Genomic DNA, 23,973 nt, shown 5'->3' with positions numbered 1-23,973 from the left:
GCTTTTGAACTGTGGTGTTGGAGAAGATTCTTGAGAGTCCCTTGGACTGCAAGGAGATCCAACCAGTCCATTCTGAAGGAGATCAGCCCTGGGATTTCTTTGGAAGGAATGATGCTAAAGCTGAAACTCCAGTACTTTGGCCACCTCATGCGAAGAGTTGACTCATTGGAAAAGACTCTGATGGTGGGAGGGATTGGGGACAGCAGGAGAAGGGGACGACAGAGGATGAGATGGCTGGATGGCATCACTGACTCGATGAACGTGAGTCTGGGTGAACTCTGGGAGTTGGTGATAGACAGGGAGGCGTGGCGTGCTGCGATTCATGGGGTCGCAAAGAGTCGGACACGACTGAGCGACTGATCTGATCTGATCTGATCTGACCATACTGGTTTGATTATTATAGCTTAGTAGTATAGTCTGAAGTCAGGGTATTTGATTCTTCCAGCTCAGTACTTCTTTCTCAAGATTGCTTTCACTATTCAGGGTGTTCTGTGTTTTCATACAAAGTGTGAAATTTTTTGTTCTAGTTCTGTGAAAAATGACCATGGTAATTTGAGAGGGACTGCACTTAATCTGTTGGAGAAGGCAATGGCACCCCACTTCAGTACTTTTGCCTGGAAAATCCCATGGATGGAGGAGCCTGGTAGGCTGCAGTCCATGGGGTTGCTAAGAGTTGGACACATCTGGGTGACTTCACTTTCACTTTTCACTTTCATGCATTGGAGAAGGAAATGGCAACCTACTCCAGTGTTCTTGCCTGGAGAATCCCAGGGACGGGGGAGCCTGGTGGCCTGCCATCTATGGAGTCGCACAGAGTCGGACATGACTGAAGTGACTCAGCAGCAGCAGTAGCACTTAATCTGTAGATTGCTTTGGGTAGTATAGTCATTTTCACAATATTGATTCTTCTAGTCCAAACACATGATATATATATCTCCTTCTGCTTGTATCATCTTTGATTTTTCTGTGTTATTGTTTTCTGCATACAGGTCTTTTGCCTCATTATGTTGGTTTATTCCTAAGTATTTTATTCTTTTTGATGTAATGGTACATGTGAATGTTCCTTAATTTCTCTTTTTGATCTTTCATTGTTAGAATATAGGAATATAGGATATTTCTGTGTATTAATTTTGCATCCTGTAACTTTACCAAATTCATTGATGAGTTCTATTAGTTTTCTGGTAGCATCTTTAGGATTTTCTGTGTATAGTATCATGTCATATGCAAACTGACAGTTTTACATCTTCTTTTCCAATTTGAATTCCTTTTACTTTATTTTTTTCCTTCTCTTATAGCCATGGCTAAGACTTCCAAAACTATGTTGAATGAAAGTGATGAGAGTGGACATCCTTGTGTTAGTCCTGATCTTAGAGGAAAAGCTTTTTCCTTTTTACCATTGAGTATACTAGCAACCCAATGAAAATACTGGTGGAAGGCCTAAATAGACATTTCTTCAAAGCAGATATACAGATGTCCAACAAACACATGAAAATATACTCAATGTCACTATTAGAGAAATGCAAATTAAAATTACAATGACATATCACCTCGCACTGGTCAGAATGGCCATCATCAAAGAATCTACAAACAATAAATACTGAAGAGGGTGTGGAAAAAAGGGAACCCTCCTGAACTGTTGGTGGGAATGTAAATTGGTACAGCCACCATGGAGAACAGTATAAAGGTGTCTTAAAAAAACTAAAAATAGAAACACCATGTGACCCCAAAATCCCATTCTTAGACATATATCCAGAGAAAACCATAATTCAAAAGGGTGCATGTACCTTGATGGTCATTGCAGCACTGTTTGCAATAGCCAGGACATGGAAACAACCTAAATATCCATTGACAGAGGAATGGGTAAAGAAGATGTGGTCCATGTACATAATGGAATATTACTCAGTCATTAAAAGCATTGAAACGGTACCATTTACAGAGACGTGGATTGACCTAGAGGTTGTCATAAAGAGTGAAATAAATCAGATAAAAACAAATATCATATAGTGTTACTTATATGTGAAATCTAGAAAAATGGTATCAAAAGTATTTTGCAAAGCAGAAATCGAGTCACAGATATAGAGAACAAATTTGGTTACCAAAGTGGGGGATGAATTGGGAGATTGGAAATGACATATATACAGTACTGTGTACAAAATAGATTACCTGCTGTATAGCACAAGGAACCCTATTCAGTGCTCTATGGTCATCTCATTGGAAAGAAAAATCTTAAAAAAAAAGTGTACACTTTTCTTTACAGAAAGAAATTGACACAATGTTGTAAAGCAACTATATTCCAATAAAAACAATTAGAAAAAATAAATAAACTGAGTGGCAGCCATATGCTAGATACTGTGGAGGGTTTTTGAAATACCGGATGCAGGTAATTCTCAAAAATGAGGTCAGGCATTTAAATCTATTATCTAGCTGCCAATGGATAATGAAATAGTTCCTAGGTTCCTAACTCTAAGCAGATATTTCAAGTTCCTGGTGGCCTTCAGATTCCTTAGTTTGCTAAAACATTCTAGTAAAACACTGAAAATCATCTCAAAGGAGAAATAATTATAACCAGTTTTAAAAGATAGAATAAAAAATCTACATAAGTACAACTGACCTCAGTGTTGAGATGGAAGAATAATGTTGCACACTTAGTATGTTTTTGTATTTCTCTAATTCTAATAACATTGAAATAGTGGTTTTGTTCAGTCAAAGAATAGCTAATGTATACTATTACAGAAACTCAGATAAGGAAATTATTTAGCAAGTGTCTTGAAAAGCACACAATTTATATAAATATACATGTGTGTCAACCGACACTAATGTTACTGACTCTGTAAAACTGGTGAACTTCATTTATTATAAAACTTTAATCACTATTCTGCCCAGAAATGTTCAACAATGGGAGAACCTGCTGCCAACTTTTTACATGTGGAATAAGAACGTGCTTTTTAAAGCATGGTGCCTTTCTAGGTTGTATATTAGACAAAGTAACAAAACTATTTAGAGATTTTGCATACTGTTTTATATCTGTAAAAACATTCTGTCCTCACAGAAGTTTTGTAAATTGTTAGACAAAAATAACGATTTTTATTTTATAGAAGTTATACCAGGCTTTCTGAGATCACACTAATTTACCCAAAACCCTGTGTCCAGTTAGTGGACAAGGTTAAACTCAAACACAGGTTTTCTCATTTCTTTCATGAAATCCATCCTTTAAGATGCAGCACAAAATACCCCTCCTCTGAGAAGAGAACATTAGACCTTTCTCAGTCATCATCGATGTCTTAGGCATATTTGCAATATATCACCCATCATGTTATAGCCAAAAGCAAAAGGAAGAATAAGACTGGAGGCAGATAGGTATTAAATAAACAGTGTATCAAATAAGAAGCCAGTGTTTTACACAATTCTTTAGATCAGTTAAAGACAAGAAAAAAATTAGAAAAAAACAATAATGACTAAATATCATAGGATAACTGATTAGTGATTAAAAGTTTGTGAGTATGAATTCAGAAATCAGTTAGGGGCAGCCATTTTTAATTTTCTACACTGGTTGGGAAATCTATCTGGGTTACTTTATTGAGCTCATTAACATACCTTAGAAAACCAAATGAAATATTTGTCAGAAAGAATTATCTGGAAAGAAATTAGTGAGCTCAGTGTTGCATATCTTTGTGGATATTGCCACACCAAAATTAATTACAATTATTAATAATGATTTTCTCTGGGGATGCTTCTTCTGCTACCCAAATAAGTCATTCTGTGCCAAGACTGAATGTGTTTTGTATTTTCTTTGAATGTTATCACATATTTTAAGAAGGTTGGGAATAATGGCAACTCTGGATCAAAGATTTTAGAAAAGAAAGGACATATTAGAAAAGCAGCTACTCAAATATACCTAAAGAAATACGTATATAAGTGAGCAGGATCAACAAGGAAAAACTGACTTTTGCAAAAGACTTGTCTCTGGCAATATTTCTTACCTAGACATGTCTATTATTAATAATTCCATGAATATCAATGAAGCTTTCTGTTTACATGACAAAGAAAATAGCTATATTTGATGCAGAAATATTAAATGACTATCTATCATAGCTGGGCAAAACTGGTTGCATTTAGCTGGATGCTGCCTAAAATGTTAGACTTTACATACATGAAACAAGTAATTTTTTGTGGCTGTTTTCTCTTCTTTGCCAATAGCCCTTATATTTGAGCAAATTACATATGTGTTAAGCTCAACAATTTGAATGATGATTTTGTCAGAGAGCAGATCTTGCTCAAGTCTGTCATTTTCTCAGAGGCCAAGGAAGGTAAGAGATTTGTATGAGGTCACATCGCTGCAGCACCAAGGACTCTCCACTGCACAATTTCACAGCAAGATTTTCAGTCAGATTATTGAAAGGGCAATGATGTTTAGTGCTACATTTCAGACTCTCATCTTCTTTAAAGTTGATTCAATTTTAAGCAGTCAAGAAATGTTCAGAAGTTGAAGAATGGTAGTGTCCTTTTTTGAACATGCAACCAAAAATTTTGGAAATAACATCTATCTATATAGATTTTACATCACAGTAATCTCATATGTACCTCTTAGACCAGACACTTGTTTATCAATGATGCTATTAATACTAACAAAATAATTCCTGACAAATTTGTTAGTAATAATAGTTACCATGTTCAAAGTGTAACTATGGTTCAACTGCAGTGTTTAGAAAGTCTCATTCTTGATGTGGAATGACATATTCTTAGTTGTCTTTGAATTTTGACTAAAGCTTCCTGATTGAAGACAAAGGCTGATAGAGAGGTTGTAAACACATTTGTGCATTTTCTGTGATAGTAAAACTGTCCAGACATTATCAGCTTCTGTTACTGCCAGGCTTTATAAGAGAAGTTTAGAAATCTGAAATTAGATGTAGAAAGTCAGAGGGGTAGGACACTTCTGACCTAGTAGATAAGGATTTGGGGTTTCCCTTTCATATCTGGTCATGGAGAAAGAGAAAATGTCATTCCCACTTATTTCACTCAGGATTGGAGGGTTATGAGAGGTATGTTCCTGTAGACTTGGTGGGTGCTAGTTGAATGATTATGGAGTTACGAAAATCAAGAACCTCATTCTGTAAAGGGACAAGAGCAAATGTGGCAAGAGGTTCTTGGCAGAACTTGGTTATGATCTCTGAAGTTCGAGAACACATACAACTATTGCTTCTCACCTATATGATGTTGAAGACAGACAATTGCCAGGCACATCCTATAGTGGCCAGAACACAGAACCTGAAGGAAGGTATAGGGCTTCCCAAGGGACTCCCTGAACCATGTGATGGCTTTGAACACCATAATAGGGCCAGAACTTGGAAGCCTTCTGTAAAGGCAGAATGGCCAAGGGGTGGGCGAGAGGGAATAAGATAGGAACACCTGCATGTGAGATCAGTGTTCTTTTCTTCTAAGATTATCCCCTTCACCGACCCTGTCTTTGAAGATATAGAACAGTCTTTTGGACTCTGTGGGAGAGGGAGAGGGTGGGATGATTTGGGAGAATGGCATTGAAATATGTATAATATCATATATGAAACAAGTCGCCAGTCCAGGTTCGATGCACGATACTGGATGCTTGGGGCTGGTGCACTGGGACGACCCAGAGGGATGGTATGGGGAGGGAGGAGGGAGGAGGGTTCAGGATGGGGAACACGTGTATACCTGTGGTGGATTCATGTTGATGTATGGCAAAACCAATACAGTATTGTAAAGTTAAAAAATTAAAAAAAAAAAAAGGTACATGTGGCTACTTAATACTCAAAATGTGGCTACTATTCCTGAGACAGTCAATTTTTAATTGTATCCACTTTAAATTAATTGAGACTTAACTACTAGCAAGCTAGTGACTGCTATATCGGACACCATGCTTTAGCCTGCCTCACCTACCCACCAGCTATACATTTCTGTGGATCATGGGATACGTGAGACAATTGTTCTGACTCTTAGGGTTCACATTTCTCAGGCATTTGATCACAAAGAGAAACACACATACAAGTATCTTTATTCAGTTTAGAAGAATAGTGTATGACTATGTAACTGATGAAGGTATATCTCTCTGGGGCTTTGTGAGAGGGGTGATAAATATAGGTATTCAAAGATGGGACAGTGGTTCACAAAATACACCAGGCTTTAGAAAACCTGCAAGTAGAAAACAAGTGGATGTGCCCACGGGACCTTGGATCCCTCATCGCTGATGAAACTTGACCAACTCTATTATACACTGGATTTCATAAAGGACTTTGATTGACATGTATAAACATATAAGTAAATAGGAAGACACACACATGGACAGATGAGTAAAACCTACTTTAAAATGCATTAAGATAAAGGAGAGCTTAGATTTTCTACCAGCTCTTTAAGTTATTAACAGTGTGACAATAGACAATTTAGTTAACCTCTTTCAGTCTCTAATTTCTCATCTGTACACTGAGGAGACTACAAAGTCTGTCTCCTTCGGAACCTCTTCTGAGGCTTTGTTGATCATAAAGGAGGTGCTGTAGGAGAAAAGAATGTGTGAGCTGTGAAGTGCTACACAAGTGTGGGTTATTATTCATTTGTTACCACAGCAACTGAAGGGCATCTCTGTGACAACAGAACAGCTAACTGAAAAGCAATGATTAAAAAAAAAAAAGTATTGTTAAGATTGATGTACATGATACTTTAACAGCCAGAAAGCTCTAATACTGATATTTCTTTCATGTTCTTTTCTTTCCGATCAAGAAATATTACATGTAAAAATATTTTATAAAAAATATTTTTTAAATATTAAAAAATGTTTTAAATACAGAGAGCTATGAAAACTATTACCATTTGTTATGTGTCCTTCCAATGTTTTTCTTTGCTTATAAATATATTTACATAGATAATAGATATACAGACTGATCACTAACATCAATGTTTAAAAATTTAGATCATGCTGTGTATTATTTGCAATTTGCTTTTTTTCACAAAAGCCCCTTTATGCAAATTATTAAATATTTTTCTAAAATATGATTTTAATAAATGCATAATATACTACCATGTGACTATGCCATAACTCTTTTTAACAAACTATTATTGGATGTCTTAGGTGTTTCTTTTCTCTTAATTTATTGCTATTTTTTTTGGAATCACATTGGATACTAAAACAATTCTGCAGCAAAAGCATCATAAGCTTCTAGAACTGTACAGACACAGTGTCTTGCAAGTAATAGTAGTTAAGCTGAGGCTGAATGACCAAAAACAGTCAGACATTAGCAGAGCACTCCAGGCAGAAGGACAAAGAAGTACAATGCTTTTGTGGAAATTGTGTTTAACTGTTAAGCCTGCATAACCTCCCCAGGGAGGGAACATCATTTACTCTTTATTAGGACTGCCAGTGGATTAGATGTTATTTCCATGTTTAAGCAATCACAGTTGTAGAGTGGGTGATGGGGTCCATTTCAGGCTGTTACCTTTGAGGTAGACTTGGTCCCCCTATACAAACTTTCCATTGCACATTTGATACTGAAGTCAAAATCTTTATGTCTTGCACTCTAATCAGTCTTTAAAATGATATTTGCCGTGTGCTATCTTTTCAGGAAATATAAGTTAAATGAATGTAAAGAGGTGAAAAGACTTGCAATTTAGTCACTATTTTATAAAGTAATAGCTACAAAAAAGTTCTGCTTTATTCAAAAAGATAATGCTTTGCATACTGATAGCTACTATTTTATTTATATGAATTGTGATGAAAATCAAAACAGACACTAAAGAAGATCCATATTAAATAGTTTCTTCTAAATATGTGCATGCGTGCTAAGTCGCATCTATCATATCTGACTCTTTGCAATCTCATGGACTATAGCCCACCAGGTTCCTCTGTCCATTGGATTCTCCAGGCAAGAATACTGGAATGGGTTGCATTCTCTTCTATAGGTATCAAACCCTCAGCTCCTGCAGATCCTGAATTGAAGGTGGATTCTTTACTGCTGAACCACCAGGAAAGCCATCTTCTAAATATAAATAACAATATTTGATATCCATAGATGGCCAGTAAAGAGCAAAGAGAATATTTGAAAAAGATATTTTTTAAGTGATATCATGTGTGTGTTTAGTGGCTCAGTCGTGTCCAACTCTTTGTGAGCCCCATGGACTGTAGCCCACCAGACTCCTCTGTCCATGAGATTTTTCAGGAAAGAATACTGGAACAAATTGCCATTTCCTCCTCCAGGGGATTTTCCCTACCGAGGGATCAAACCCACATCTCTTATGTGTCATGATGACTCTTATGTCTCTTATGTCTCAAAATTATGACTCATATATTTTTTGTTTTTATTTTTCTATTTGACAATAATTTGATTTTTATACTTATGTTGTTTGTTGTTTAGTCACTAAGTCGTGTTCTACTCTTTTTTAATCCCATGAAATCCTGTAGCTTCCTAGGATTCTTAGTCCATGGGATTTTCCAGGCAAGAATATTGGAGTGGGTTGCCGTTTCCTTCTCCAGGGGATATTCCTGACCCAGGGATCAAAGCTTCATCTCCCACATTGTAGGAGGATTCTTTACCACTGAACCACCATAGTTAAATGTTAAGCTTATAGTTTATGTAACATACAGAGTGTCTGTTTCAAAATTAATGCAGCTAGTATAAATGTTATCTTCTTTAAGGTCCTATTACTTTTTATCCCCACTTAGCTCATAAAATGCATATGAGAGTTTAAAGATGGATATTACATTCCAATGGTTGATGAGGAAAACACACTGAACTTAAGGACATTTGCCACCCACACCCTCAACTTCTCCATCTCCTAGCTCAGTACTTATGCAGGTATTCCAATATGCTAGAAACCAAGTTTCTGAATATTCAACAAAGTATATTATTTTGGCTGAAGACAAGAATGATGAGGTGTTTTAATAAGTCAAATTAATTTTTAACCAACTGCTAGAGAAAGCCTAATGCTTAACCTGTCTACGTTTGATTAATGTAGATGAAAATGTCATCTAGCCATTTGAAGACAGGAATAAAGACCAAGTGTGTTCAACAGTTTCCAGGTGTTCTTCTCAAGAAACTCCATGGCACATAAAGCAGCAATTTCAGAAAATTAAGAGATGCTAAGACTCTACTGAAAAGAAATTAAGAGGACCCACTTAGAAGCTCATTTTTGCTCTAGGTTTCTCCCTAACAAGGCTGCTCCACAGGTCAACTGACGAATGCAAAGAAACCTGGGCTATGCCATGTGCTTTCCACAGAAATGCACATCAACTGTGTATTGTAGTAAAAAAAAAAAATCACTGCTAGTTTTGGTTGTGTACTCTAAGGTCAAAGTAAGGGTTATTCTGAGAAAAGTGGAGATTATGTCTCTGGGCTGCTTCAACTTGAGTTGAGCTGCATTGAACTGAACTTTATTCCTGTCAATTCCCTTGTGCCTTTAGACTGAGTCTGGCTGGCAAAGGGAACCCCCTCTCCATCCCCCATAGATCTACGTGGAAATTTGACAGTGGATTCCTCTTGCCCCTATGCAATCTGAGAAGGCTCACTTTTCTGACTCTTATCCTTAGACTCTCAAAGCAGAAGAGTCCATTGACTTCACAGAGCCTCAAAGGAAAAGAGAAGACTTGAAACGCACTTCAAAAAAATTCAAAAGACTTCATGAGAAAGAATACTGGCAGACAACTTGACCTGATAGTGTTATAGTATTCTGAAGAAAGTGGAACTTGTAAGTGATAAACTTGGATATTTAGCTGAGATTTCTAAGCAAAGTGTTGACATGACAGCTGTGTTTCTTCTAGCTGCTTATAGCAAAACACTAGGAGAAGACAGAGAAATTGAAGAAGGGGTATTAAGGGAAAGAGGAGTCTGTACTTGATGATTTGGAAGATTCTCAGCCTATCCAGATAGTATACTTTAGCAACAGAGCCGAGTGCCATGTGTGTGTCTGGACAACTGTTTGCTAAAGAGACTAGGTGTGTGTATGACTCACTAATCCAATAAACCATCTCAAGAGAAGCTAGGAATAGAGATGCATATATTCAGGAGATATTTGTAAAGGATCTCCTTTTCTGATGGTGAATTATACATAAGGTCAGCAAGGATTTTTATAAATTTATGCCAACAGAAACTTAGCCTCTAGTCAAAGGGACTGGGCCTGGAGTCAAAGGGACTTAGCCTGGAGTCAAAGGGACTGAGCTTGTAAGGAAGGAAGGAAGATTGATTTTGAGGGTGAAGCCACAGATACAGAAGTTGGTAGACTACTATGGACCCAGAGGGCACAGGGCCAGGGGCTCAGGGCCTTCTCCTTAATTCTGGAAAGCAGAGCATCTCTGTGGTTTCAGAGGGTGGGGTCACCCTCCATGAAAAAGGTGAAGTTGTCATGTCAGTGGGCCTAGAGGATAAACAATGATATCAAAAGAATTACTTTTAAATCTTCAAAGCTAATGGAATTTGCTGAGTCAGATTTGTTTACTGTGGCCCCCTTTTCCCCTCTGATTTTTCAAAGTCTGTCCTATGCCATTATATTTTAAAAACATATAACTCAATTCATTTTACAGGTTTCTTATGGAGAGGAATTTTGCCCTAGAGTGAATCACACCCTAATTCAAACATGGTTGAATTAGATGTTTAGATAAGATTTTAGACTAAGAGATTATGCTGAAATGGGTAAACACTTGTGACCCTATGGACTGTAGCCCACCAGGCTCCTCTATCCATGGGACTCTTCGGTCTAGAATGCTGGACTGGGTTGCCATTTCCTCCTCCAGGGGATCGTCCCGACCCGGGGATCGAACTCACATCTCTTGTGTCTCTTGCATTGCAGTGAATTCTTTACCACTGAGCCACAGGGAAATGCCTTAGATAGGATTTAGGACTTAGAGATGATGCTGAAATGGGTAAAGATTTTGGGGATGTTAGGACAAAGTGAATGTACTTTGCATGTGTGAAGAACATACATTTGGGGAGCAATTAGAAGTCATATTGTTATGGGTTTAACTGTATTCCCCTCAAATCAAATATTGAAGTCCTAACCCCTCAAGGTTCTGAATGTGACTATATTTGAAGATAGAATTATATTCCAGGCAAGAGTACTGGAGTGGGGTGCCATTGCCTTCTCTGAGAATCTATATAGAGGTAATCAAAGTAAAAGGGGGCTGTTGGGGTAAGTCTTAATCTATTAGGATCATTGTCCTTATACGAAGGGGAAATTGAGGACAAACACACATGAGAAGGTAGATGATGAGAAGAGACAGAGGGAGAAGATGACCATCTATGAGCCAAGGAGAGACACTTAAAGCAGATCCTTCGCTCACACCCTCATGAAGAATCAACCCTGTTGACATCTAGATTAAGACTTCTAGCCATAGAACTGTGAGACAATCACAGAACTCTTCCACAGTCCATGATTAAGCTATGAAAACAGTTTCAACGTTATCAATTCAGCAAGTAATTAATGCCTGCTATGTGCAGGGACCTGTAACAACAGCTAAGGGGATAAAAAGAACAATGAAAACTCAGTCCATGTTTATAGATTACAGCTTAAAAGAATCATATTTATAACTTCTGAAGGAAAATGAGGCAGCTACTAACAAATGGATTTCTTGAAGTAAATAAGCCATCTATTTGAATTGGAAAACATTTTTAGGCATATTGCTTTCTTTATGTGACCCTTCTGATACCTTAACAGCAGTACTGTTATTAGAAATTGTAAAGTTATTGTTAGTAGACTACATCAAAAAAGGAATTGACATTCTCATAATGAGTATAACATGTCATTGTGTGTGTCACAATTTTTTACAGAGCTGGATCTGCTTTTTAGTCCAGATGTATGTAAGTATTGCACTTATTTATTTTACACTTTTGAATATGCATGCAATAGATAACATTCACTGTGATGAGATGAACTGCTACTAAACAAATGTACCTAATAATAATGTATATTTATTTTGTTAAGAAAAGTATTTTGTAGTTTTCTTTCCTAAGTACTAGCTCAGTTGGTAAAATCATCTGCCTACAATGCAGGAGACCTGGGTTTGATGCCAGGGTTGGAAAGATCCCCTCGAGAAGGAAATGGCAACCCACTCTAGTATTCTTGCCTGGAAAATCCCATGGACAGAAGAGACTGACAGGCTACCAGTCCACAGGATTGCAAGAGTTGGATAGACCCGACTTAGTGACTAAACCACCACCACCATTTAATTACAATGGTTTTAATATTTTGAACCCCAAATTCTTTGGGGTGCTATGATCTACACATTTTCTTCTACTTTGCAAAAAGACAGATTTCACAAGTACTTGGGTTGTTCACTTTTTACCTGTGAGAGTGAATAAAGCTATGGAGATTGGAGGATTCCCTCATGTAAGATTAATGCAGACTCTCTGGATCTGTGTTCTGCCAGGGTGGTTTGACCTGGCAGAACACAGGGGTGTAACAAGCTCTTGACAAGTTATAGATGTTCCATCTGCCTGGGAGAGGGTCCCACAACAAGGTGAAGATACAGGGAAGTCAGTTTAGTTTTTAAAGGAAAGGAGGATTTGTGAAAACTAAACCTTGAGTTAATGCTACACAAATAGTTTGAGATTCAAGACTGAGAATCTATTTAATGGATATTATATTTAGTATACCATTAAAAACCTGTAAATCTATTCTATTTTGAAATAGTAAATTCTTAGAAAAGTATACTTTTATTGCTCACAGGAATCTTAAATTACTAAAAATAACTATGTGAGCTGTTTTGTGACAGAACAAAGCTACCTGGTGTTAACCTGTGTCCCTTTTGCTTTAAAATATTCTGCTTTCACCATTTTCTTTGTTGATATTCTAAAGGCATATTGATTAATCAGTCATTCACTCACACACTCACTTATTTACCATGTATTTGCCCCATATGCTCAGCAGGCAGCAAGGGAAGAATTGTGGGCCAAATAAGGTAGTATTAATGTCTGAGATCAGATGTACTAAGTATCTCCTAGAGAATGAGTGAATATACATTTCTAAATTAAGGATGAAGATCTTATTTGCATTGGAAATGTTGCTTATAATGGGGTAATATGTGTTATGATGATAATAGTAGGACTAACCCCGAAGAGGATTTTTCAGTATTGCAATGGGAGAGGGGAACTTGTAACATACATGAAACCCTGTGATTAGATACACAATTCCTTCCAGCTGTTCCTGGTAATAAGTAATAGCTTCATTATCTATTCAATGATGTTAATACATTACAAAGATCTGAGGGAAACCAAGACTAATAGGATAAGTCTGGTAGGATAATATTCATCTCCTTCCCCTTAATAATTGTGCTTCTGCTGCTGCTGCTAAGTCACTTCAGTCGTGTCCGACTCTGCACGTCCAATTTAGCAAATAAAATAGAAGATCTCAATTAAATTTGAAGTTTAGATAAACAATAAATAAATGAACATCTTGTGCCAAGTCTACCTTCCCCATGGAAAGGCATCATCTAGAATCAGTTCAGTTCAGTTGCTCAGTATGTCCGACTCTTTGCTACCCCATGAATCGCAGCACGCCAGGCCTCCCTGTCCATCACCAACCCCCGGAGTTCACTCAGACTCACGTCCATCGAGTCAGGGATGCCATCCAGACATCTCATCCTCCGTCGTCCCCTTCTCCTCCTGCCCCCAATCCCTCCAAGCATCAGAGTCTTTTCCAATGAGTCAACTCTTCACATGAGGTGGCCAAAGTACTGGAGTTTCAGCTTTAGCATCATTCCTTCCAAAGAAATCCCAGGGCTGATTTCCTTCAGAATGGACTGGTTGGATCTCCTTGCAGTCCAAGGGACTCTCAAGAGTCTTCTCCAATACCACAGTTCAAAAGCATCAATTCTTCAGCGCTCAGCCTTCTTCACAGTCCAACTCTCACATCCATACATGACCACTGGAAAAACCATAGCCTTGACTAAACAAACCTTTGTTGGCAAAGTAATGTCTCTGCTTTTTAATATGCTATCCAGGTTGGTCATGATTTTCCTTCCAAGGAGTAAGTGTCTTTTAATTTCATGGCTGCAATCACCATCTGTAGTGATTTTGGAGCCCCCCAAAAATAAAGTCTGACACTGTTTCCACTGTTTCGCCATCTATTTGCCATGATGTGAAGGGATCGGATGTCATTATCTTCGTTTTCTGAATGTTGAGCTTTAAGCCAATTTTTTCACTCTCCACTTTCACTTTCATCAAGAGGGTTTTTAGTTCCTCTTCACTTTCTGCCATAAGGGTGGTGTCATCTGCATATCTGAGGTTATTGATATTTCTCTCGGCAATCTTGATTCCAGCTTGTGCTTCTTCCAGCCCAGCATTTCTCATGATGTACTCTGCATAGCAGTTAAATAAGCAGGGTGACAATATACAGCCTTGACGTACTCCTTTTCCTATTTGGAACCAGTCTGTTGTTCCATGTCCAGTTCTAACTGTTGCTTCCTGACCTGCATACAGATTTCTCAAGAGGCAGGTCAGGTGGTCTGGTATTCCCATCTCTTTCAGAATTTCGCACAGTTTATTGCGATCCACATAGTCAAAAACTTTGGCATAGTGAATAAAGCAGAAATAGCCATTCCCTTCTCCAGTGGACCACATTCTGTCAGATCTCTCCACCATGACCCGCACGTCTTGGGTTGCCCCATGGGCATGGCTTAGTTTCATTGAGTTAGACAAGGCTGTGGTCCTAGTGTGATTAGATTGACTAGTTTTCTGTGAGTATGATTTCAGTGTGTCTGCCCTCTGATGCCCTCTTGCAACACCTACTGTCTTACTTGGGTTTCTCTTACCTTGGGCATGGGGTATCTCTTCAGGGCTGCTCCAGCAAAGTGCAGCCGTTGCTCCTTACCTTGGATGAGGGGTATCTCCTCACCACCGCCCTTCCTGACCTTCAACATGGGATAGCTCCTCTAGGCCCTCCTGCGCCTGCGCAGCCACGGCTCCTTGGATGTGGGGTTGGTCCTCCCGGTCACTACCCCTGGTGTCAGGTGTAGGGTTGCTCCTCCCGGCTGCTGCCCCTGGCCTCGGGTGTGGGGACGTGGGGTAGCTCCTCCCAGCCAACTATTCATCTAGAATAGTTCCCTTCAATTAGAGATATCATTCTTTATCAGAAGAAATATTTCCTCTGACAGCAATTCTCCACCCAGGCAGTGGGCCTACCCTCCAGGAAGAAAGGGTTTTACTCAGAATATGAGAAAGAAGGAATTTGTGTTTTGGGAAAAAAAAAAAAAGCCTATCTTCATGTGATTCATGTGTTATATATGATCCTCAGGGCTTTCCTGGTGGCTCAGCTGGTAAAGAATCAACCTGTGATGTGGGAGACCTGGGTTCAATCCCTGGGTTGTGAAGAACCCCTGGAGAAGGGAACAGCTACCCACTCCAGTATTCTGGCCTGGAGAATTCCATGGACTCTATATGGGGGTCACATGGGGGTCACAAAGATACATGTTATATATGATCCCCAGAGGGACATCTAGTGTTTATACTTATCTATTCTGAAAGAATCACCATCCTGTGGTAAAGTATATTTTCATTCTTCAGATGGGTACTTTGCTCAGAGCCTCAGCAATAATACTTTTATTATATGAACCTCGATTACTGCTATTATCACTCTTGCTACTGCTGCTGCTGCTATTACTACAATTATTTAATGAGCATACATAAGATGTAAGATGCTACAGGAAAATCCGAACTAACTTTTTCACCAGTGCAATATATATATAATCCTGCTTCAAACCCTTTTGACTTAGCAGCCCTTTAACTTTTGAATGCCTTGTCTATTGTGCTAGTTTATAGATAGAAACAAAGACCCAGGGAGATGAAGTAATTTATCCTCTGTCAAATAAATAAGCAGCATCAGAAATGGGATTCATGATCAGAAGTTATGCCTTTTAACTCAAAAAATGAAACTGCAGTTAGATTGTTGTTGTTGTTCAGTCACTAAGTCATGTTTGACTGTTTGTGACCCCATGGACTGTAGCATGCCAGGCTCCTCTGTCCGCCACTATCTCCTGGAGTTTGCTCAAATTCATGTCCATTGAGTCAGTGATACTATCTAACCACCTCATTCTCTGCCACCCCCCTCTCCTTTTGCCTTCAATCTTCCCCAGCATCAGTGTCTTTTCCAATTAGTTGGCTTTTTGCATCAGGTGGCCAAAGCAGCTTAGTATTTTCCTTCTCAGGCTTATGCAGAGATAACTAGAGTATGGAAAAAGGACTTGGTACTCGTCCTCTGCCTTTGAAAAACTCTTCAATGCATAGATTAGACACTGGCTCATTTGCATCTTTTAATACAAGTGCAAAAATTGTGAAATTAATTAAAAACACGTACAATATCTTCTCACTTTCAAAGATGTTCTCTCAAAGAAGTAAGATCAGAATTCTAGACATCGGGAGGCACAAGGTAAATTGTGACAGCTTTTTTGCATCATCACAGTTAATACATTAACTATTACCAGAAAATGAAAGCAAGTTAAAAACACATTGTCTCATCTTAATATCTTAATTTCTTATGAGATAATGGGCTTATTTTAGGATTATCCAGGAAATTACCTTATATTAATAACAAATCAGGGGAATGCAATATATTAAACAAAATAGTCAAGGCTATGGTTTTTCCAGTGGTCATGTATGGATGTAAGAGTTGGACTATAAAGAAAGTTGAGCACCAAAGAATTGATGCTTTTGAACTGTTTGTGTTAGAGAAGACTCTTCAGAGTCCTTTGGACTGCAAGGAAATCCAACCAGTCCTTCCTAAAGGCGATCAGTCCTGGGTGTTCATTGGAAGGACTGATCCTGAAGCTGAAACACCAATACTTTGACCACCTGATGTGAAGAGCTGACTCATTTGAAAAGACCCTGATGCTGGGAAAGATTGAGGGCAGGAGGAGAAGGGAACGACAGAGGATGAGATGGTTGGATGGCATCACTGACTCAATGGACATGGGTTTGGGTAGACTCGGGGAGTTGGTGATGGACAGGGAGGCCTGGTGTGCTGCAGCCCATAGGGTCGCAAAGAGTTGGACATGACTGAGCAACTGAACTGAACAAATAGCTAAATTAAATGATCTCTTTCTGTATTTTTATTATAATCCAAATCCAGAAGCAAAACATGAAGTGTTAAATAATACTAATTGATAAAGATAACAATTCTGAAAAGTCACTTTGAAGACGTTACAAGGCAGAACTGGCAACATCACATTTAAAACTATGTGGACTGTGGCACCAAATAGATGGAGTGTAATTCTTAAACTTTCTTCTTCATGACCATTGTCCAGAATATCACTCGGTTCTAATTCTCTGTATAGTAACTATAACAATCTGATTTTTTTAAATGAATTTATCGCTTCTCTTCTACTAAAGCAAAATCTGCATGAGAATATAGCCATATTTTTCGTGATCATATCCTAGAATCTGGAATAGTTCAGAACACATTACAAATGAAGAGTGAGTGAATAAAGAAGTAAATTTCCCAATTATTAGCTGAGTGGCCTTGGGTTTTTCTAAGCCCTCAGTTTTTCCATTTGTAAACTAGTATTAAATAATTTTCTATAAGAGTTATCATTATTATTAAGTACAAAACAAGTAAATTACACTGCACAGTGACAGTAGGTGCATAAGTGTTCAGTAATGGTAGCAATAAAGTAAATGTGGTCCTCTGCTCTGCATCATAAAGTGATTTTCTATCCCTTCCCCATTGTTGGGTTTAGTGTCATTATTACATTCATGCAATCTGAGCATATTTGGCAAATGCTACCTCTGAACAGAAGCTTGACGTCCTCACTCTTCCCTCTGCCACAGAAGACTGCTTGTTTGTTTCAGATCAAAGCTGCACCTTCAGCCTGGATCCAAGAATGAAGATGTGTGAGCAGACCCAAACTCAACTGCCAGCTTGAAGCTGAGACTCAAATGAACAGCCAAATGTGTACTGTGAGTAACAAATATTTGTTGTTGATTGTCATGCAGGACAAGCTATTGAGTACTGACTATTAAAACATTCTATGGAATCACAAAAGATACATCGTCCTGGGATAAATTAGCTGACAAAGACCAAGTTGACAAAGGAAAAGGAACAGTATGTTGTATCATGAAAACAAAGCATGAACACTGACTGCTCACCCCACACCCCACCCCACCTTCAGCAAATTTGCGTCTTATTTTGTTTTATTATCTTTAGTCTTGTTTTCATCTTCCACTACCCTTCCACCTAGTTCGGTCCATCCAAGCACACTGTGAACCCTGGCCACTTCTCCAGTCCTTTCTGTTCTGAACTTTACACTTCTACTGCACTGAATTAGTTGATTCAGTTCCTGGAAACTATCATGCTGTCTTCTGCTTCACATGTTTTGCACAGGTCTTTTCCTTGATGTTCTCCCCCAAAGCACCGTATCCCCAGCCTTCACCAGTGAGGTCCTCCTGTCTCAGCAATTTAGTTCAAAGGTCAGTCACGCTCTGTATATCATCACCATCCCCTCAGTGTTATCTTCTAGGACAGGGCCATCATTTAATCACCTTTACTGTCCTTAGTGGTTAAAATAAGACCGAGCATTTAACATGTGCCCAATAAACCTGTGTTAAAATGAATTGGACTGACGGGTCACTTCAAAGACTTTTTAAAAAATATAGTAAAAGCATTCTGGTTAACATTCAGTTTGTTATGAATGTGATTTGTATCATTATATTTTGATGAATTAGCTTGGAGACAGCTTTTTGAGTAGATGAAGAGGAAATGGGAAGAATTCTTAAGCCTGGAATGTAACCGTTTTTTCCAATCTCTTTGTGAGCATAGTTTCAACACTAGGCATCAATAGCTTCAGTCTTCTGTAAGTCTCCAGTTTGTACTTCAATGTTTAAGGACTTGGAATAAATTATTATTAGAATAAATCAACACCATCTATTTTCTTATGCATTTTCCAAGCAGACAGGAGCAGGCACAGGACACAAGAGAACTGACAGTTAGTATACACAGAAGAAAAGCTACCCAAGCATCAGAAATAAGGCTGAGAGAGGTGGAAGGTACCGTGCCTAATTTCCCCAACAAGGCAATTTACCTTCATGACCACTGATAGTTAAGAAAGAAGCAAAGAACAATAAAGTTAATTAAAAAATGTGGAGAAAAAAAAATCCCTGAAATGTGTAGGAAAAAGGAAACAAATGTCAAAAAAAATTAGACTTTTATCTTTCATACACTGGAGTTTTACTGTGAAGAATCTTTCCAATTGTGCCCACAGATGATAACTATAGGTAAGATTTGCTGTCTGACTTTTGCTTGAAACATATGGTGCCTTGCTATAGACTTTAAACAACATTTTAACCTCTTATTTTCTCTTATGTGTCCTCAGTAGGAGAAATGCATTTCATTTTATAGCCAACAAAAGCATGTGACAAGGAAGACCCACTTGACTGCTACAAAGAAATGAAATGTCGAAAGGGTCATTAATAATTCACATGCTCTGTGTAGAAAGAACAGATTGCCTCATTGTACAAACTGGCTTATATACCTTGGTATAGAACCGACAAACTGCTCCTCATGGGTTTCTTTGACTCCTTCCTACTTATGTCTTTAAGGGATAAAATATCCCATTTTCTGACAAATGTTATGTCATTTGCTGGTTTCAGTAAAAGCAAGGCTGATGATCAAATGATAAATAGTATGCAGGACAAATATTAACTGATAATGCGGTACTAGCATTATCTCCTATCTAAATTCTTTTCTTAATTATAAATTTATACTGAGATAAGCCTAAAACTGGATTGAATGAGCTTGGTATTGGTGAATCAAAATAGTAACACAATTGGATTGGCTATGCTTTCAGTGATCTCTTTCCCTAGTTCTTCCTTCATGTCATAGAGTGATAGTGGTTAGAATGAAAAGATTCTCAACCTACATAAAGTTCAAGAAAATTTACAGATCTCTATAGCATATAGGCAAAATTCATTGAAACTCCATCCCAACCCCCTAAAAATAGAGTTCACTAAATGAAAGGAAGCTAGTAATGCACAATCGGAGAAGGCAATGGCAACCCACTCCACTACTCTTGCCTGGAAAATCCCATGGACAGAGGAGCCTGGTAGGCTGCAGTCCATGGGGTTGCTAAGAGTCGGACACAACTGGGTGACTTCACTTTCACTTTTTACTTTCATGCATGGGAGAAGGAAATGGCAACCCACTCCAGTGTTCTTGCCTGGAGAATCCCAGGGACCAGGGAGCCTGGTGGGCTGCCATCTGTGGGGTCTCACAGAGTTGGACACGACTGAAGCGACTTAGCAGCAGCAGCAGCAGCAATGCACAATACTCATTGGAAAAGACCCTGATACTGGGAAAGATTGAAGGCAGGAGAAGGGGAGGACAGAGGTTGGGATGGTTGGATGGCATCACCAACTCAGTGGACATGAGTTTGGGCAAACTCTGGGAGATGGTGAAGGACAGGGAAGCCCAGTGTGCTGCAGTCCATGGGGTCACAAAGAGTTAGACATGACTGAGTGACTGAACAACAACAACAACAACAACTCTCAATACTTTTCCTGCTTCAAGGGAGTCATGCTTTTATAAGTGTGCTGTGATCAGATGGGCAATAAATACTTTGGGCAGTGAAAGAAGAAATAAAATCTGCACGATGAAAGAGAAACCAAGAATTGAAATGGTCCCAGGAATTACAGCTGAGCTATAATAGTGTATGTAGGATTAGTCCACAGAAGTAATTTTGTAAGTCTCTTGTGGCAGATGCAGAATGATAGGGGAACACTGTGATGTACAGGATGTTTCCATTCCATTCCATAAATTTGCATTAGAGGTTCAGCATAACATAAATAATGCATGATAAATTCTATCAAAAGAATTTCTGGCTGGGGTGAGTGCACACAGGAAGCTGCCTCTAAGGCCATATTTTAACAAGACTGGGTAATGGCTTGGCTGGCCACATTCGTGCCCATAGAAACTGTAGGGTTTGCAATTTGTCAAAGGTTAATGGAGAAGCAAGGAAAGTGAGTTTGGTTTAGACTTTAAGCTGGTTTCCTATGTAAAGATCCAAACACTAGCGTCATGCTTCTGTACTTCCATCTCTCTATATAAAAAAATAATAGAGCATGATATGACTTATATGTGGGATCTAAAAAAGTCAAACCTGTGGGAAAAACAAAGTAAGATGGTGGTTAAAGTAGGATGGGAGGAGAGGACAAGATTGATGGTATTTAATGGTACAAACTTGTAACAAATAGTAAATAAGTCATGGAAATCTAATGTACAATGTAGTGAATATAGGCACTAATATTATACTAAAATAATGTAGCATGATAAATGTCCCCCAAAGGGCAATGGCATTATAATATAAATATGTATCAAAGTAATACATTGCATACCTTAAACTTATACAATGTTATGTGTGAAAATGCATTCAATAAAAATTAATAGTGATTTTAAAATATAAAGCATTTGACTGACCCACAGTTAATGCAGTGAACCTCTAAACCTGCATTTACTCCTCAAATGATGATTTGACGATGGAGAGAAGAAGTTTGGCTGTAGGAGAAAGGGCACACCACATGCAAAAATTGGTGAGAAATAGTAACTACTAATTATTGAGGGCTTACTCTGTGACCAGCTCCATGTTAGGAATTGAATACATTATTGCATAATTATCTTATTTAGTCCATGTTAACAACCTTAAGAATGGTAACAACCTTAAGAAGAATAATAGATCAATGTCTCAGAAGGATTAGATGACTGTAGACTCTATTGAGTTGTTGTGGTTTAGTGGCTAAGTTGGGTCAACTCTTTGAGACCCCTAGGACTGTAGCCCACAAGGCTCCTCTGTCCATGGAATTTCCCAGGCAAGAATACTGGAGTGGGTTGCCATTTTCTTTTCTAGTAGACCCTATAGGCACATTTACAGAGCGCATCTACATCTAACTTCTTTTTCCATTCTACTTCCCACTACATTATGCTACTTAATCATAGAAGCAGTGAATTTTGAAGTCAGCTTAAAAGAACAGTTCTGGAGGAAACAGTGTTATCTGAGCCAGAAAGAAAATGTAAGGCTCTTGGTGACACTCAGAAGTTAGGGATACATGAAATGGTGTGAGGAGATGATGAGTAGTTCAAGAGCCTGATCCAGAGACACAGAAAAAGCTCTGCAGAACAGCTTGGATGGATGAAGGCCTAGGAGGAGGTATGATTAGCTGTGTGAGTTGGGTTGGCTGGGCTTCTTAAGTGGTGCTAACGTGAAGAACCCGCTTGCCAACGCAGGAGATAAACGAGATGCAGGTTCAATCCCTGGGCTTCCCTGGTGGCTCAGATGGTTAAGAATCTGCCTGCAGTGTGGGAGACCCAGACTCGATCCCTGGATTGGGAAAATGCCCTGGAGAATGGAAAGGTAACCCACTCCAGTATTCCTGCCTGGGAAATTCTATGGACAGAGAAGCCTGATGAACTTCAGTCCATGGGGACCCAAACAGTCTACATGACTGAGTGACTAACACTTTCACTTGGGTTGGCTGGAGAAGACTGAAGCACAGGAGATAAAACTCACCTGTGACTCAGAGTTGCTTGCATTCTTATTTTTGTAAATGAAAAAAAAAAAAAAATCCATTTGAATACCCGTCCCAGGTGGTGCAGTGGTAAAGAATCAGCCTGCAATGCAGAAGACAGGAGAGATGTGGGTTAGATCCCTGAGTTGGGAAGATCCCCTGAATGAGGAAGTTGCAACCCACTACTGTATTCTTGCCTGAATAATCCCATGGACAGTGGAGCCTGGCCAGTTACAGTCCATGGAGTTGCAAAGAGTCACACAGAACCGAGCAATTGAGCATGCATGCAAACACAAGCTCCCCCACCCCTAGTCTTTCTCCTTCTACTTATTCATTCCTGGGGAGGGCTGCATTGTTCCTTGCTGATCGAGGTTCTGATTAGCCATTACTTTTCCTTTTAGATCCATTCTACTCCCTCTTCTGGCTGCTGTGCAAGAAGGTGAGTAGTAGTGGGGTGGAGGGTGACTCCCATTAGTTGCATCCCTCTCTGGCTTCTAGTTAAGTTTGGCCAATGAAAATCACCAGCAGGAAATTGGAGGGCAAGAAGAGAGAAAGGTCAGAGTATTTCTTTCCTCTTTCCAAGTTTCTACCTGCCTTAGTCCCATTTCTCTGAAAGTAGCCTTGTTTTTCTACAGCTATATTTATCAGTAGTTCTTTCTCTAAGGGCCTAGTTTTCACTGGGTTCCTAAGGTCTAAATGCATAATATAGTCCTCTGTTCTTTAAGCTTCAGTGGTGGTAACAGCTTCCTCCTGTTGCTGGTGCTTTTCCATCCTTTATTTCCTAAATGCTGAGCTCACTGATACAAATAGTCCCTTCATTAAAGTATGTTTGAGGACTTCCCTGGTGGCTCAGATGCTAAAGCGTCTGTCTACAATGCGGGAGACCTGGGTTCAATCCCTGGGTTGGGAAGATTCCCTGGAGAAGGAAATGGCAATCCACTCCAGTACTCTTGCCTGGAAAATCCCATGGACAGAGGAGCCTGGTAGGCTATAGTCCATGGGGTCGCAAAGAGTCAGACACGACTGAGCGACTTCAATTTTTAAAGTATGTTTGAGGCACTTGAAGTAGATTCTGTTTCCTGCCACAGGGTTCCAACAACCAGCAAACATGAATACCACTGCCTACTCCAGGGGCACTCTTTCTCTGTTCATCCACATTAGGTTGCACAGGATCAGGCCCCAGTGAGAAGAGGCTGATGGAATCTAGCCAGGAAGCTAGAGCCAGGAGGAACTTCAGTTTTTGCTTGCATGTTAGGTCTTTTCAATCATATCTGACTCTTTGTGACTGTATGAATTGTAGCCTTCCAGGCCCCTCCAGGCCCCTCTGTCCATGAGATTCTCCAGGTAAGAGTATTAAAGTGTGTTGCCATGCCCTCCTCCAAGGGATCTTCCTAACTCATGTATCAAACCCTCATTTCTTAAGTCTTCTGCACTGGCAAGTGGGTTATTTACTATTAACGCTACCTGGGAAGCCCTA

This window comes from Bison bison, unplaced genomic scaffold (assembly GCF_000754665.1).
Source record: "Bison bison bison isolate TAMUID 2011002044 unplaced genomic scaffold, Bison_UMD1.0 scf7180017864464, whole genome shotgun sequence".
Classification (NCBI taxonomy): Eukaryota; Metazoa; Chordata; class Mammalia; order Artiodactyla; family Bovidae; genus Bison; species Bison bison.
This window is presented reverse-complemented; position numbering follows the sequence as displayed.